Below are 16,690 nucleotides of genomic sequence, written 5' to 3'. Positions count from 1 at the left end.
AGCTAGGCCTCTGAGGCCACAGGTCCTGTCTACCTGCCATTTCCCTGTGTTAGGGCCCTGTGACTTTGGTCTCTGCTCTGCAGGAATAGAGTGGAGATGAGGGCACGGCGGGGGAGGGGTGTTAAGGGGACAGCTGCTGAAAGTCAGGGGAGAAGCAATGCCGGCCACGTGCCATCAGCCATCAACATTACTGATCATTGCACCCCTGGCCAGGGCAGCCCTGTGACCATGCCCAAGTCCCACTAAGAAGCTGCCACCAACTCTCATCTCTTCCTCTAGAGAGCCCCAACTGGACAGCATCCAAGTTCCTGGGGGGACCCCAAGTCAGGACACCTGGAGTCAGCCAGCCCTGGTCCAGTCACATGATGTTGGCATGTCCACAAGGATCATGATTAGCTCGGATCACCTTGAAGTAATTCCAAAATCAACCACTGTCATTGGGAATACAGAGTCTAAGTGTCTCCCACACGTGCCCTCATCCAAGCCTCCTGAAATGACAGACCAGGGACATAGGGCTATGTTCAGTGACACATGTGGTTGGTCGTCCTCCTGTACAGGGGGGTGAGCCACAGACATCTACTGAGTCAAGGCCAGGATGCCATGAACCCTCTTTCAGTGCCCAGGGCAACACTGCAAAAAAAGCCAGCCCCCAAAGCCAACAGGGCGGAGGCTGACGAACGGTACCGCGTAGGGGGACGCTGTTACAATTATCCTGTTACGGATGAGGAAACACACTGAGGTTCAGAGACATGAAGTAAGTTGCCTGAGGCCACATAGGTTAGTGGCAAAGCCAAGATCTCTAAGAGTGGGGTTGCAGAACTCTGCTTCCTCAGTCCCTGAGTTTACCTGAAGAACAGAGGGAGCTAAGACCCAATGACATGGCCGTAGAGCTTCTTGGACACTCAGGGAGGGAGGGCTTATCACCCTCTAATCCCCCTGAGCCTCACACTCTCTACCTGTGGAAGGGAGGTGTAGGCTGTGACAGGAAGTAGGCCATGTGTCTCCAGGACACCCACCACACTGATGATGTTGCTCCTTGTATCAGGATGTTGTTAGGACGTGACACAGTCCCGGCCTTATTCCCCATTCCCCCTTCCCCAATGTGGCACCCCTGGGAAAGTTGGCCACACCCCTCCAGCATCTCCCTCACTCAAACCCCCAGGACCCTGATAAACAAAACTTTTCTCATTTTATGGCTGAGGAAAAGAAGGCCACCCAGGGAGCATATGACTTTGGAAAGGGTGCTTGAGAGGATCCTTCTCCCCTCAGTCACCCAGGATCACACACACACACACACACACACACACACACACACACACACACACACACAGAGTTTTCCTTCCCCTCATGCTGCTGGGTTCTTTCTGTGGCCAGGAAGAGTTCACTCCCTGTTCTAATTTGCCCTGAAGGCTGTTATTACACATTCCAAGCCTCTGCCAGCCAAGCAGGGAGGGCCCAGCAGCAGAGAGGTGGGAGAGGGGGTGGGGATGGGGGGTTGGGGGTGGGGCCTCTCTCCTATGTTCTGTTGCTTCCTCCATGTTTGCACACGTGCCATGCTGGGAACAAGCACGGGCCTTCCGTCCCTTCATGCCAGCATGGTTTGTTGATGTCCCTAAAGGAGGGGATCTCTGCCATACATCTGGGACAGTGTGCACTCAAGGACAGGACAGGACAGACACCCTTACACAACCAACCACTTACTCTTGCATGTTTCAGTCCCAAGTGTCCTTACTGTGTTTTTTGTTAATCTGCATATCAGTCAGAGGTGGTATGGCATATCTATAATCCCAATATTTGGGAGGTGGATTGGGGGGTGGGTGTCAAGAGTTCAAGGTCATCCTCTGCTACACAGTGAATTTAAGGACAAACCCTGTCTCAGATAAACATAAGGAAAACAAAATCTATACATCTAAGCCAGGAGTAGTGATGCTCAAACTCAAGGCTAGCCTGGGGTACATAGTGATACCCCCTTCAACAATCTATGTGGCAAACTAGCATTCCCCGCCCCCTCACCCCAAAATGGCAGTTTCGACAGAATGGATTCAGCGAGGGTACAAATCTCAGGGCCCAGTGACAGTATCACAAGTCTGTTCACCCTCCTGAACTGGCACTGTGTGCCAGACCTGTGTCTGACTGGGGATCCCAATGTGAGCAGATTTGGTAGCAGTCCCTCCTTGGGGAACAACACACTAGACAGACCTGCAGAGATGGCCAGTGGTGTTGAAGGCTGTATAGTCCACAGGTGCTCAAGAGTGGCCCAAGGAGCCAGGCGGTGGTTGTAGGATCCAAGTGGATCCAGGTCCCAGCCAAGATCCCCCTACTTCCTGCCTGTGCACAGAGGCCTAGACATCGGAAACATGGCCCAAGATGATACGCTCTGCGGTCATAGCCCCTTGGACAGTGGGGCGTGGAGGAAGTGTGCAAACTGACATCACACTTTCTGAGGATTGGCTTTAGGCCCTAACTATGAGGCTCACGGTCTCTGCAGCCTTGGTTTCTGCACTAGCTCAACAGCAGAGGTTACCAGGTGAGCTGGCACCTGACTGAAGAAGCGAAGAAGCTTCAGGAGACAGCAGGCTACACCAAGGATGCCTGGTACTGAGATCCCAGGATGCAGCGTGGCCAGAGGGTTCCAGCGCCACTGTCTTCTCTGCTCACACAGGGTGGACGTGGGGGCCGGCTTCATCATCCCAGGGCTTTGCTTAGCCTCGTGGAAACCTTGGCACGAGTCTACCAGATGCCAACCTGATTATGTGAGCCGGGAAAGCAGCTTAAATCCGGGGGCAGGTTTGGGCGTGCTGGGCATCTCTGCTCCTGGGGATGGCGGCAGGGGGCTGCTTTCTCTTACGTCCTTCCTTTTGGATAAACACATTCCAAATGGACAACTGTTAGCTGCCACCTGCATGTACTGTTCTGGGGAAGACAAAACGGATGAAGGACAGGAGTCCCCAGTGTGGGCGCAAAGGCTGGTTGGCCTTTGTCTCAGCCATTTGTCTGCCATGGCTCCTGCTCACTCTCAGCTCAACATTTCCTATTTATTTCTTCTCCCTCCAGTGCTAGGGCAGGAGCCCAGGGCCTTGAACATCAAGGCGGTGCTCACCCTGAGCCACCTCCAGCCTCCCAAGTCTCCTCTTGAAAGAACGCAGGGTGGTAACGCACGCCTTTAATCCCAGCACTCAGGATCTTTGTGAGTTCCAGGCCAGTCTGGTCCACACAGTGCGTTCTAGTTCTGCTTAGTGAGACCCTGTCTCAAAAGCGTGAGGTGGTGGGGAGGGGACTGCAGGGACAGCTGCTCTTCTAGGGGATCCAGGTTCAATTCCCAGCACCCCATAGCAACTCACGACTGTAATTTCAGTCCCAGGGGATTAGCTGCCCTGTCTGGCCTCCATGGGCACCGGGCACACATGTGGTGGAACAGCCATACACACTAAAATAAATAAAAGGGGTTTTTGTTGTTGTTTGGTTTTCCGAGACAGGGTTTCTCTGTGTAGCCCTGGCTGTCCTGGAACTCGCTTTATAGACCAGGCTGGCCTCAAACTCACAGAGTGTCGCCTGCCTCTGCCTCCCAAGTGCTGGGATTAAAGGCGTGCGCCCCCACCACATAGCGAGAGAGGGGGAGAAGGAGAGTTTTAAAAATAAGTAAAAGAGGGCTGGAGAGATGGCTCAGTGGTTAAGAGCACTGACTGCTCTTCCAGAGGTCCTGAGTTCAATTCCCAGCAACTACATGGTGGCTCACAACCATCTGTAATGAGATCTGGTGCCCTCTTCTGGCCTGCAGGTGTACATGAAGGCAGAACACTGTATACATAAAAATCAGTAAATCTTAGAGAGAGAGAGAGAGAGAGAGAGAGAGAGAGAGAGATATTGAAGAGTGAGAAAAGAAGGGACCAGCCAGACACGAATAAGAAGGAAAGAAAAGCTATACAGAGGCAAAAGGTAGATGGGATAATTTTTGTTTTATTTTGTTTTTTGAGACAGGGTTTCTTTGGGTAGTCCTGGTCATCTTGAAACTAGCTGTGTAGACCAGGCTGGCCTCGAACTGACAGAGATCTGTCTCCCTCCACCTCCGAGTGCTGCAATTAAAGGTGTGTGCCACCACGGCCTGACCTAGATGGGATAATTTAAACTAAGAAAAGCTGGCTAGAAACAAGGCAAGCTAGGGCCAGGCATTCATAAGTAGGAAAAAGTCTCCATGTGTGATTATTTGGGAGCTGGGTGGCTGACCAGGAGTAAAAACAAACAAAACGAACAACTACACATGACCATGAGTGCCAGCTATGGGGTTCAGTCCTGGGCGGAAGGGGCTGGAGGGATGGGACTCTAAGGTTAGTGTACACTAGACAAAACACCAGCTCACTGACCCCGTCTTCTAGATTAGGAAGCTATGGCCCAGAAGTGGCATCACTGCTTCCTGGCTCCAGGATGGGGAAGCAGGGCAAAGCACAGGCACGGGAACTGGATTTTTTTTTTTTTTTTTTGAGACAGGGTCTCATGCATCTCAAACTGGCCCTGGTGTTGCTGAGTATCCAAGAACGGCCTTCAACTTCTGATCCTCCTGTCTCTCCACCTCCTGAGTTACAGGCTTGCACTCCCATGTCCAGTGTATGCAGAGTTAGGGATTAGAGCCAGGGCTTTCCGTGGTCAGGCCAGGCAAGCACTCTATTCACTAAGCCACTTTCCCCAGCCAGGCCTGGGCCTTTAACAAGCTATTTTACAAGGATAAGGGGACTCAGGTGAAAGGGCTGGGGAAGAAGCATGTAGGTGGGGGGCTATGTGACTAAGTGACCCTGGGATAGTACCTGGGTCATCCTGGGTTGTGGGTGAATGGTGCCGACCGGGGCACTGTCGCAAGAATTGGGTGACACACAGTGAGTTAAGCACAGCCAGTGTATGCTGGAGGCGGCCAGGCTGGCATGTGAGCCCTCAGGGTCACCCTCCTGCCACTGCTATAATGAGGACACAGATGGACGGGCGGGGAACGGAGGCAGGAGAGCATAAATATGGAGGATGAGTGGACGGGTCCCGCCGGCTGGTGGGCTCCAGTAGCCTCTGCAGAGCAGCTGCCACTAGGAGCAACAAACAGGAGCTCCGTCCCTTGGCAGCGTGAGACTCGCTGCCTGCCAGGCTGTGGCTGCCCACAGCTTCCCAAGCCCCTGGCAGGCGTCAGCGGGGCACATCACGCCATGAAGGGCCCTCCCTGCCTGTATTTACCTAGTCTGTCTCAGCCCAGCCCACTTCCTGGTTGCTGCACAGTGGCTGTCTGTCCAAAGCAGACAGAGCTCCAGTGTCCTGCGGGGTCCCTCCACCTGGAGGGTGTCCCCCTCGACGCTCACACCATCCAAGAGGGGCAAGGCTGGGTGACTCATGGCCCCACGGAGGGCAAGGCCGCAGTGGCTACAGCAGCCGCTCAGGCTTTCAAAAGCCTTGGAGGGCTGGCTTGTGCCACAGACATTGCCCTAGGAACTCTTTGAGGTGGGGGCATCTCCAGGAGACCCAGCTCTGGAGGGCTGGCCTGACTAGAAGAAGCCATGTGGATTGGTGGAAAGATATGGTTCGGACACTAAGGCCACATCCCGTGGGACTCCATTTCCTTGTAGGGTGATGGCACACTCCGGAGCTAGTGGTGACGTTCATTCAGCTGGCAACACTAGAAACCCACTGAGCTGAACATTTTTAAAGGCCCAGTGGGTGCTATGTGATTAGACCTATCACACCTAAGGGACCCATCCAAGCTCAGTGACTCTGATAGTCCCTGCCCTCCCCCAGCCTCAGGTCCCTCTCTGCACCGTGGAGGACCGGACACGTATAAAACATCTGCACCACAGAGCCTGGCGCACAGAGATGGGAAGGCTCTGTGTTCTCCATGGTCCACCAACGCCAGGTTCCAGCTCTGGAAAAGCGGGGATTTCAAAAGCTAGGCTTCCTTCTCCCCAGCCAGCTCCTGTCCTGGGGGTAGTGCCAGCCACAAACAGCCCTGGAGAGGGTTTTATAGCCTCAGAATGTTGCCCTGTCTATCCTGTCTCCTGGCAAGGGCACTCCTCCTGTCCGAGCCCTGGTTTTCTTACCTGTAAAATGGGGGGTAAACCGCACTGCCTCCTGGCGGCAATTGCACCTATCATTGTTCCGTAATTATTTGGTGCATTACGTGCCTGCTTTCAATTATACAGTGGGGTGTGGTGGCATTCACTCGTAATCCCAGCACCTGGGGGTGAGGCAGGAGGATCCTTAGTCTAAGGCCAACCTGAGCGGGGTGAAGAAGACCCTATCTCAAAGAACCAAGAGCTGGGGATGTACCCGTGGTCCAGGGCACTTGACTGGCATGTGCCAGGCCCCGGGTTTTAACCCCAGCACTGCAAAGGTAGCCACTCCCATCATAAGGGTTGCTGCGAGGATTAAGTGCTATCATTTCAGTTCTGACACAAAGTAGTGATCAGTAATGGTTATCTGTGTCCTTGTGCCTAACCTCCCTTCAACTCACAGCAGGAAGGGAGCCCAGAGACATGGTGGCTGGGTGGGCATTGGACTCCAGACTTCTTGGCTCCGATGCCAGGGCTCCTTTGGGTTAGTGATCTCACCTTCGGAAAGGGTTTTCTCAGGGCCTACTGCACACTATCATGACCTCTGGAAGGAAGTCAGGAGAGAGAGCACCCAACTCTCAGCTGGGAGACTGAGCTCCCCCAATTCCTTACAAAGTCCTGAACAGACAGAAAAGCAGCCCTGTGGCAATGGGGCTCAGTAGGAAGGGACCCCGAGGCACAAATCCAATCAAGTCCCTGCCTGGGCCGTCTCCAGAGATTCTACTTGGAATCACGGTGGAGGCTCACTGGAAACCCCACCCACAGTGCCAGCATTAAATGTCTTTCACCAATGCTTTACACAAATTCTGATCTACATCCTAACTCCTCAAGCTAGGTACCACTACCCTATTCCTGTGTCACACAGAGTCCTGGAGATACCCAGACATATACAGCCGAGCTCACAGTGTGTGAGGTCAGGAGGCTCTCCTTCCAAGGGCCAGCCTGTCCCCCCAGTGATGCCCTGGCAGCTGGCATCATGGGTAGTGAAGAACTGACAGCCTTGGAGTCTGCAGCTTGGCTCTGGAGTGAAGTAACTGTGTGACCCCAGCTAGCCGGCACCACCTCTGCACCTGCTGTGGCATCCCTAGGGTGCCACAGTGATGGAGTCAGAGACATTAGCCATCCTCCTTCAGGACAACTGATCTCCACAGCAGAGCCTCTACCCAAGTGACGACTTACCCAACTTCTGCTTTCTCACCCACAAACAGGTATTTTATTGAGCACCTACTGTATACAGGGCTGTCTGACTATGAGATCCAGCATCCCCACAGTGTGATACTTATCCTGAGTCACTTTGTAGAGAAGGGAACTGAGGTTCAGTTAAGACAGAACACTCCCCCGTGTCCCCTGGCTCTCAGGGTCAGAGTTTATATTCAAATGGGGTTCCGATGGCCCTCAGGGTGCTGACATGTCTGTCCTTCCCTTCCTCCTGTTCCCAGTTCATAAGCATTCTCGAACCCTACTCTGTGTCAAGGTGACACAGGACGGAGCCAGGCCAATGGGCTCCCCACCTAGAAGAGTCAGTTCCATGATCATTACCGCTACTTACCTACCAGTGTCCCAAGGGCCATGGGTCCCTCCCTCCCTCCCTCCCTCCCTCCCTCCCTCCCTCCCTCCCTCCCTCCCTCCCTCCCTCCCTCCCTCTCTCTCTCACGCATGCACGCACGCACGCATGCACGCATACACACACAGACCTGCCCATAGGCAGTCATCTCCTTGGTCAACCGGGTGGGCCCCAGGCCACTCCACCCTCAGGAAAAACAGTTGCCTAGGGGACTGAGGAGCCCTTTGTACAGGGCAGGCAGGACAGTGGGTGGGGGAGGCAGCCTTACTCACTACCCAAGTAAAACACCAATTCCCACTGCCTGGCTGCCCACTCCCCACTCCACCTCCTGGGGCCATTCCAACCCCTGACCTCATCTGGAGCAGATCTGAGGAGATTTCCTGTGTGCCCGACCTGGTGGTGTGGGAACATAAGCAGAGAGGTGGGGTGACGTCCCTGGGCTCACACAGCTAGGAGTGGCCAGGGCCCGGGACAGAAAGGGGAAGCCATGGTCAGGAATGGGCTTGAGGGTGGGACGGAAGTAAGAGTCACAGAGAAAGGCAGGGCCTGGCCTTCCTGCATGGCCAACTTACAAGAGCAAGTGGCCTAACGTCCAGCTCGCGGGACCCAAGGGCATCCAAGGCAGGGAAGCTGGGCTAGAACAGGGGTGGCAGCCAGAGTCACATAAGTGTCTCTCGTGCTGGCGAACTCTACAGCAATTCCTGGGTGGCAGCTCTGGGAACAGAGAGGTGACACCACTTCCTGGAGTCACACAGCAGAGCTGTGTGAGCTGACAGCAGGGCTTGGGAACTGGTCAGACTCAAGAGGGGACAGCAAGCTGAGCCAATCACTGGCTGTTCCAGGACCCAAGGGAACAGAGTTGCCAGATGCTGGCTTCCAGCACTGCCAGGAGCCAGCTGTCTCTGCAGAGACAGCTTTCTCCCTTCCTGAGACTCAGTGTCCTCGGATGTAAGGTGTGTCTCCAGGGGGAATGAGACTGTAAGAAGTGGCCAGGTGACAGATGGTGACTGAGCTGGAGTACGTCCACAGAGACTCAACAAGGCACGTGTTCTGATGTCCTACATGGGAGTGCTTGTTCCGATGTGCAGATAGGGAAACTGAGGCTGGAGGAGCTGGAGCTCAAACCTGGCTTCTAAACATTAAGCTAGGAGAGCAAGAAAGTTGAGGGTTCCTGGCCCTTAGCCACAGCCTAGCACTGCTGCGTGGCTGGAAGGCTCCATCAGTCATTCAACACAAGTCTAGGTTGGCCTGCTGCCTGGTATCGAGGGCTCCCAGGATGCCAGGAAACATGCCCTAGACAGGCTAGAAGACACTGGGTGAGGAAGGCGCCCAGGGTTTCAGGAGCCGCCTGTGGGTCTTCGGCTGGCCTGGCAGAGTGAACCTGAGAGCGAGCCCCTTTCACAGGTAAGAAAACAGAGGCTTGGAAACACCTGGCAACTTTCTCAAACCCCCAGCAGAAAGCAGCAGGGTTAGGGGTTGAGAAGCAATCCAGCCTCCTCTTCCTCGAGTCCCAGGTCATCCCCGGAGAAGGTCCCAACAAATGGGGATTGGCCGTCTCAGGGATTAAGGACAATTGAGACTTAGGTCCCTTGTGAGCTGAGTGACTCTAAGGGAAATGACTTCACCCTGCAGACCAAGGCAGACTGACCCTGCACCCAGAGTTCACAGCAGCAGCTACAAGGACCAGGACCATGAGTATCTGCAGGGAGCAGAATTAATCTTTAACAGGTGCTCCGAATCAGCGATGTGGAACATTCTAGAGAACCTGTGGCGTGAAACAAATGTTCTCTCGGACTCTAGATCTTGTCAGAGACAGGAACCATCTCCCAGGTCCTGCTGGAGATAGACTAGACTGTCTTCCCAAAGTCAAACAAGGAGAACTCGAGGCAGAGAGCAGGGCCAGGGCCCGTGAGAGGTAAGGATGTCCAGTCTCGTGGACCCCACTCTGGAATCCAAAACACTAAGGTCCTCTTGACAGCATCTGCTCAGGGCCAGGGTTCAGCTCAGCGAGGTCCTGGGTTTCTGAAGACTACCAGAGTTCCCCAGTCTGCGTACCCACAGACTTCCCAAGCCAGCCCTGCAATCATTTCCACTCTGCAGCTAAAGGGATTTTTCTATACCAAATGAGCAGTACCCTCACCCCAACTTTCGGGGTTTCTAAGTCGGCTCGGCCTGGCTCACACAACCTGGACAAACGGAAGTCTCTCTAATCCACACACCGACACCTGCAGTGGGTAGCACATGAGACATGTCTTAGCTAGCACCAATCCCTCCAAACGCCCTCCCCTCGGGTTCTGCATTTATTCTTTTAGGTGTGGCCCAGGCACCACCTGGTCAAAGGCATCCTCATGCCTTCTGGTCTGCTCTCCTCTCTCGAGCCTTTCCTTCTGCATTTAACAACACCCACCGCCAGTGTGCATCCTCTGAGCCCTCCCAGGTGCACCAGGGTGCCCACCTGGAAGCCACCACTACATGAGGAAGGGGGGTGCGGCAGGCAAGCCCTGTTCACACCCCTCCAGCTACAACCACAAGGGATGGTCTCTTTACATGGGTTCACCAGACACAGGGGTCCTGCGAGCCCTGAAAAAGTATCTAGGTTTCTGTGGAAATACAGAAAATGGCCAGGAAAGAAGGGATTGTCCTCTCTCCTGGGCCCCACCAACGACCCTGTCCCCAGGGCATTCTGGAAGCTTGGTACCCATGGCTCACAGGACCCCTGTGTCTGGTGAACCCATGTAAAGAGACCATCCCTTGTGGCTTCAAAGTGAGCCTTTAGAGTAAAGCAAGGGGGATGTTTGCCAGTTGTGAGAAGCACTGTCTCCCAGAGACTTCCAAAAAAATTTTAAAAAGGCAAGAAGGAGGGGTCTGCCGTCTTCAGGTTCCCACATTCTCCACAGCAGAGCAGGAGGCATGAAATGGCTTCTTTTTGAGCCTCTGCTTAAGGCAACAGAGAGGGAAATGGCCAACATCAAACCACTGTGGCCGAGTGGCAAACTCCTCCAGGGCCTCTGTCCCCACAACAGCCCTGGAGTGCACTCCCAGTGACTGTATTAACGAGGAAGAACCAAGGCTCAGGCAGCTAGGGGACTAGGCCAAGGTCGCCCCGCAGAAGAGGGCAGAGCATGCCCAGAGCCCACCCAGGATGGGCTCCTAAACTGGCGATAACAGGGCCTGGGCCTGGGCCTGGCAGGCATCTCACCTTGGGCAGCTGTACCCACATGGCCAACAGCCAAGGCAGCTGGACTCAGCTCTGCCAGGGTTTCTAACCTCCCCAAGCAAAGCTCGCACGTGACACGCGCTTACAAGTTCAAGGTTCATGCCACCCCCTACCCCAGCCGCCAGCAGAAGAGTCAGACTTCCCCCTCACCCCCACTTCACAGCCCCAGCTCCGTTGTGCAGAGCCTGCTGGGGACAGGTTTGGATCCACTTGGCTCCATCCTTACCCCAAGCCTGGGGTTTTTCTTCTGTACAAGAGGATGGCTAGGCTGGGCCCCTCTGGACGGGAAGACAGCCTCAAGGGGGTCTGAGGTTGAATTTTCAGCCAAGTTGGGAGTGTAGAGGTCTCTCTCTGTCCTTGAAGACGACCACGAGTTTCCAGGGTGAAGCTAAGGTAAAAGATTTGCAGCCTCTCCGGCTGAGCCATCTTTCTGAAACTCCAAGAAGCGGGCCGGGAAGCTGCCAGCTCACAGCTCCCTCCGCCCGCGCCTATCCCTGCCACGAGCCCTAGGTGGGGCTGGTCCCGGGCAGGTGACGGCCCTGCCTGGCCTTCGGTTTGGGGACTTGATTCTAGGTGACCTAGATCTGCACCCCTCAGGCCCATGTCGGTGCCCAATAATCCACAGGTGACACTCACAGTGGCGGCGCCTCCCGCTTCCCGCGCGCAGTGGGGACAGCGAGTCTTAGACCCTGTCGGCTCGGGGGCGCCGGTACCTCGCGGACCCCATCCCCGGAGCCGTCCCACTCACCTCGGGACGAGGGCGCTGCGCGGCCGCTTCCTGATCCCGCCGCGTTCTCCTCCGGCAGCGCTTCGGCCGAGCCGCCCCGCGGGGTCCCGCCCACTCGCGCCCGCCCACCCCAGGGTCCTCCCCGGTCTGCGCGCAGGCACCTGGCTCGGTGCCTCGCTCTTCCATTCATCACTGGTCCCTGCGCCCAGGCCATCGCCTGGCCGGCAGCTCACGTCCATCACGACTGGTAGAAAAGCCCGGGAGGCACCCGCACTGTCGAGGACTCCCTGCTACCCTCACACACTCTACCACCAAGCCACGATCCTTCCTGTCTGTGCCTCAGCGTCCCCGCTCTGACAGCTCTGGTGGCACCAGGTCGTCACAGAGCCCCAAACAGCAGTCACTCTCATCATGGTTACTTTTCTTCAGCTGAGGGGACTGCCCTGGCGAGCATAGGAAGGTCCTTGCTCAGCCTGGGCACAGCACAGTACTCGGGGGACCGGGGGGGGGGGGGGCGACGGGGACACGGGGAGGAGACGGGGGGGGGGAGACACGGGGGGGGAACAACTGGCAAGAGGGGGGCGGGGTGAGAGAAGGACAGGAGGAACCTAAAGAGAAGCAACATGGCAAAAAACTTCAGAAATAAATCTTAATAATTAACTCACTAATTAAGGTGGGGGTAGTATCATCAGGTGAACTCTATTTAGCTGGGCCTGAGGTGAGCAGCTCTGGGTCCACTTACAGGAGGGAACCAGGCCCAGAGAGAAGGGTGGGCCTCCACAGGCTGCTGCCTCAGGGTGGGGAAAGAACATCGCACTCTGGGTGGCCTTGGTCTCCCGCAGAGTGAACTGGAAGCTGTCTGGCAGCGGGGAGGGGTGTGCATGCTACCCCTTACCTCCCTAACAGGAAGTCTGCTGCTGAGGCCTGTCACACCTGAAGTTGGGGCTGAACCAGAGGAGGGACCCAAGCACAGTAGCTGTGCTCACCAAACCCATCTCACAGACTCAGAGACTAAGGCTTCCAGTCAAGAGAGCCATGGCGGGCTGGAGAGATGGCTCAGAGGTTAAGAGCATTGCCTGCTCTTCCAAAGGTCCTGAGTTCAAGTCCCAGCAACCACATGGTGGCTCACAACCATCTGTAATGGGGTCTGGTGCCCTCTTCTTGTCTGCAGGCATACACACAAAATAAATATTTAAAAAATTTAAAAAAAAAAAGAGAGATAGATGGCTTATTTGCTCTGCGAGGGATTAGGCAAGAGCCCCCACATGGAGCTCCAGGTCCTTTGAAAATGGCTGTTTCAGGAGGTAGGGGATCCTGTGTCCAGTCCGCAGGACAGACATATGGCACTTAGTGAATGCTTTTAAAAGCTCAGGCTGAGAGGCCTGGGAGATGGCTCAGTTGGTAAAGCATTTGCCTAAGAGTGAGGCCTACATTCAATCCTCAGGGTGCACAATTTTAAAAAGCCCTGACCCTGGTTCCACACACTCATGGTCTCGGCACTGGGAGGAAGAATCAGGCTGATCCCTGCGGCCTGCTAGCCAGCTAGCCTGGCCTACCTGTGAGCTTCGGGCCAGTGAGAGATCCTGGAAACTGTGGATGACCCTGAGGAACACCTGAGGCACACCTCTGGCCCCCACACCACACACAAAGAGCTGGTTGGTCAAGGACTGCAATACTAACACTGGGAAGGCTGAAGCGGGAGGATTAAGAGTCTGCAGAGGCTAACCTGGGCTGCCTAGCAAGAGCCTGATTGATGGAGCCTGGGATAGTAGAGCCTGGGTCTTGTTTACTGGGTGGGGTTTTAGCTTCAGAAGCAGAGAATACAGAAGGTGGGCGGGGTGATGGCGGATGGGGTGATGGCTGCCCATTCCGAGTACCACTGCTCTGTGCTCTTCGAGTCAAGACAGGCTGGGGCAGAGGGCTTGCCTGGTGTGTGTGAGTCTTTGTGTCTCTTCCTCAGCAAAACACAAACACACGCACACACACAAACACACACATGCACACTCTACCTCCCCCTCTCCCTTACTGCCCTCACTTACACACACACACACAAATGGTGATCTTGGTAAACATCTGGTGTACTTCAGCAGGGAAAGTGAAAACTCGGGAAGCGGGGTTAGTTGAAAGCACAAAGGGACAAGCAGGGAGGGCGGAGTGGCGGGTACCCAGCAAATACAAGTTGGGGCCACTGAATACTGTGCGTCCCCTGGTGGACTCGTGACCTTCCTACCGCTACCCAGAAAGCGAAGAGGCTCTTGACTTTTTGCTGGGAGGGAAGAAACATAAGAGATCTTTTTTTTTTTTTTTAAGATTTGTTTATTTATTATGTATACAGTATTCTCAGTACTCTGCCTGCAGGTCAGAAGAGGACACCAGATCTCATTACAGATGGTTGTGAGCCACCATGTGGTTGCTGGGAATTGAACTCAGGACCTTTGGAAGAGCAGGCAGTACTCTTAACCGCTGAACCATCTCTCTAGCCCAAACATAAGAGATCTTGAGTGACAGGGAGTCCCATAGAGCCACAGTGGGGGGGGGGGGGGGGCGGGGGAGTGTCAGTCCTGAATCCCACACAGCTCCAGGATGGCTTACCTGGTGGGCATGACCACTCCCCCTACAGGGCCTCCTGGAAAGCACAGGGCCTGTGTCCTGCGCTTATGGGGTTCCTCTTCTCTGCCAGGCCCAGGACCTGGCAGGCTACAGAGATACAGGAGCTGTGGGACTAGAACCAGGTTACGGAACAAGACAACGGCACCTGAGACATTGTCACAGGAAAGCCCTGCCTCATTAGCAGCCTGAGACATCCTGGAGGGAAAGATTCTCGCAGTACTGAGTGGAAAAGCACCCAAGAGGCTACTTATGGGAGACGCCATCACTGGGAGGACTTGAGCCCAAGCAGCTAACCCTTCGGCAGAGCAGAGCCGGCAGGACCACAGTCTACACAGAAGCCCGAGTGTAGTAAGGCTTTGCGCACACGGCTCCTGTGGAAAACAGGCAGCAAGTTCCTCAAATGTTAGGAACACAGTGACACATGACACAGCAATTCCTCTCCCAAGGGACACAGCTGAGGGAACCAAAAGCTTGAGTCTGACAAAAACAGGAGAGTGTTCAGAGCAGTGTTATTCAAATAGCTTCAAAGGAACCCAAATGCTGAACAGATAAATCAGGCAGGTGTATCTGTTTTCACCAATCCCCGCCTCAATACAGAAGAACCTCAAAAGAGGAAGATGTCCATGCAGGATGTGGTGTAACAGTTTTGATAGAAACATTCCACTCTGCAGAGAAGCTCCTAGCAGGGAGGTAAACAACTCAAACAGCTTCAGGAAGTTCCTGAAACTGACCAGATTCATTAGGCCCCTCCCCACCAGAGTAAGTAGAGCCAAGCTTCAACAAAGACTCAGATAGTCTGAACTGCAAAGTTGACCTGGAAGAAGCAGAAACCAGCAAGCTGTGCATGTGATCCAGTGTGTCCCATGTGTGAGCTGTCACGGTGCCGGGCTGGGCTTTGGTGATGCCTCTGTCTTTGAGTTACTTCTGCTCTTTTAAGTAATCTCGATAAAACTCATTGTTCGCCAAATTGGACTTTGGTGATATCTATACTTTGGTCTGCTGTGGGCTCCCTCTCTGGGGTGAATAGACATGCCTGTTTTGTCTCCTCAGGAACAGTTTTGTCACACAACAGTGGGTGAAGGTGCTTGCCACCAAGCCTGACATCCTGCGCTCAATCCCACAGTTCCACATCCTAGAGGAGGGAATCAGTTCCTGGATGTTGTCTTCTAATCTCCACATGCACGATGGCATATGTGTGGACTCATAAATAAATGTAGAGATGTTTGGGTTTTTGATTTTTGGCTTTTCAAGCTAGGGTTTCTTTGTAGCTTTGGAGCCTGTCCTGGAACTTGCTCTGTAGACCAGGCTGGCCTCCAACTCACGGAGATCCACCTGCCTCTGTGTCCCGAGTGCTGGGATTAAAGGTGTGTGCCACCATTGCCCAGTGAATGTTATCTTTTTAAGTGAAGAAACCAGACCTGAGGCCTGTGGAATGTGGTTACGTCCTAGGCTATCAGGAGAGATTAAAAGAAAATCTGGTCTCTGGTGTGGCTCTGCCATGCTTCTAAGCTGTGTGTCCCTGGGCAGAGGTGGCCATGCCTCCCCGAGCCTGCCTTCCCTCTCTTGTATAATGGACAGTAGCCTTGTGGATCAGGATTGAATACAGCAGTGCTCATGACGTGTGGGCAGCGCCTGGGAGATCTGTAGCTGCTCAGTGGACAGTTGTGCTCAGGGTGGACTATGGCCTGAGAAAGTTGCCATCTGGCAAATTTACTTTTCTAGAAGTATCTCAGTGTGTCCACGCAGACTAAATTGGCTATGGTGCCCCTGGGTATAGTGCTATAGCCCATCATGGTACTTGTGCCATGTCCTTGGCCACCATGGCTCTTAGGATGACAGCACTGCCTCAACCTGACCAGTTTCACATACTCTCCTGGTTTTACGAGGCCTTACGTAGTTAACATCATGCTACCCAGTGACCTTGTGAACTGGCTTTAGCGACCCCACTTTACAGAAAACTATGACAGCAGACATTGTTAACGGGGCTCTCTTCCTCTCCCCATGTGCCTCCACCCCCATCTCTCTTCCCTGGAACCCCTCAGTCCTGCCCTACACTGGACCCAAGGGCTAGTGATGAGGTCCCTGGGGGCCTAGAGTAGTTCCCTGAATTACAAAGAAAGCCAGAACTGAAGCAGAACAGAAAGTAAAAATCAGGCCGGAGAGATGGCTCAGCAGGTAAGAACACTGGCTGCTCTTAGAGAGGACCCAGGTTCAGTTCCCAGCACCAACATGGCAGCTCAGAGCTGTCTGTAACTCCGGTTCCAGTGGCCCTGGAGCCCTCTGCTGTCCTCTGCAGACACCTGCATGCATTGTGCATAGAGATTCATTAAGACAGGCACATAGGAAGAAGGAAAGAGAGGAAGGGAGGAGGGTGGGAGAGAGGGAGGGAAGGAGGAGGAAAAGAAAGAAAGAAAGAAAGAAAGAAAGAAAGAAAGAAAGAAAGAAAGAAAGAAAGAAGGAAGGAAGGAAAAGTAAATTAGGGGTCATGAGAAGGG

General features: G+C 54.2%; 1 protein-coding gene across 1 annotated transcript in view; it reads right to left on the bottom strand.

Annotated features, from left to right (window-relative positions):
* The window catches only part of Trpv4 (transient receptor potential cation channel subfamily V member 4), a 36,769-nt gene extending 25,113 nt beyond the window's left edge, over positions 1–11,656 (bottom strand). Inside the window, exon 1 of the mRNA XM_057764794.1 lies at positions 11,607–11,656. The gene's annotated coding sequence lies outside the window, so the exon portion shown is untranslated. The remainder of the gene's footprint in view (positions 1–11,606) is intronic.
* Between the last annotated feature and the right edge of the window lie 5,034 nt (positions 11,657–16,690).

The sequence above is a fragment of the Chionomys nivalis genome, chromosome 3 (assembly GCF_950005125.1).
Source record: "Chionomys nivalis chromosome 3, mChiNiv1.1, whole genome shotgun sequence".
NCBI lineage: Eukaryota > Metazoa > Chordata > Mammalia > Rodentia > Cricetidae > Chionomys > Chionomys nivalis.
This window is presented reverse-complemented; position numbering and strand designations above follow the sequence as displayed.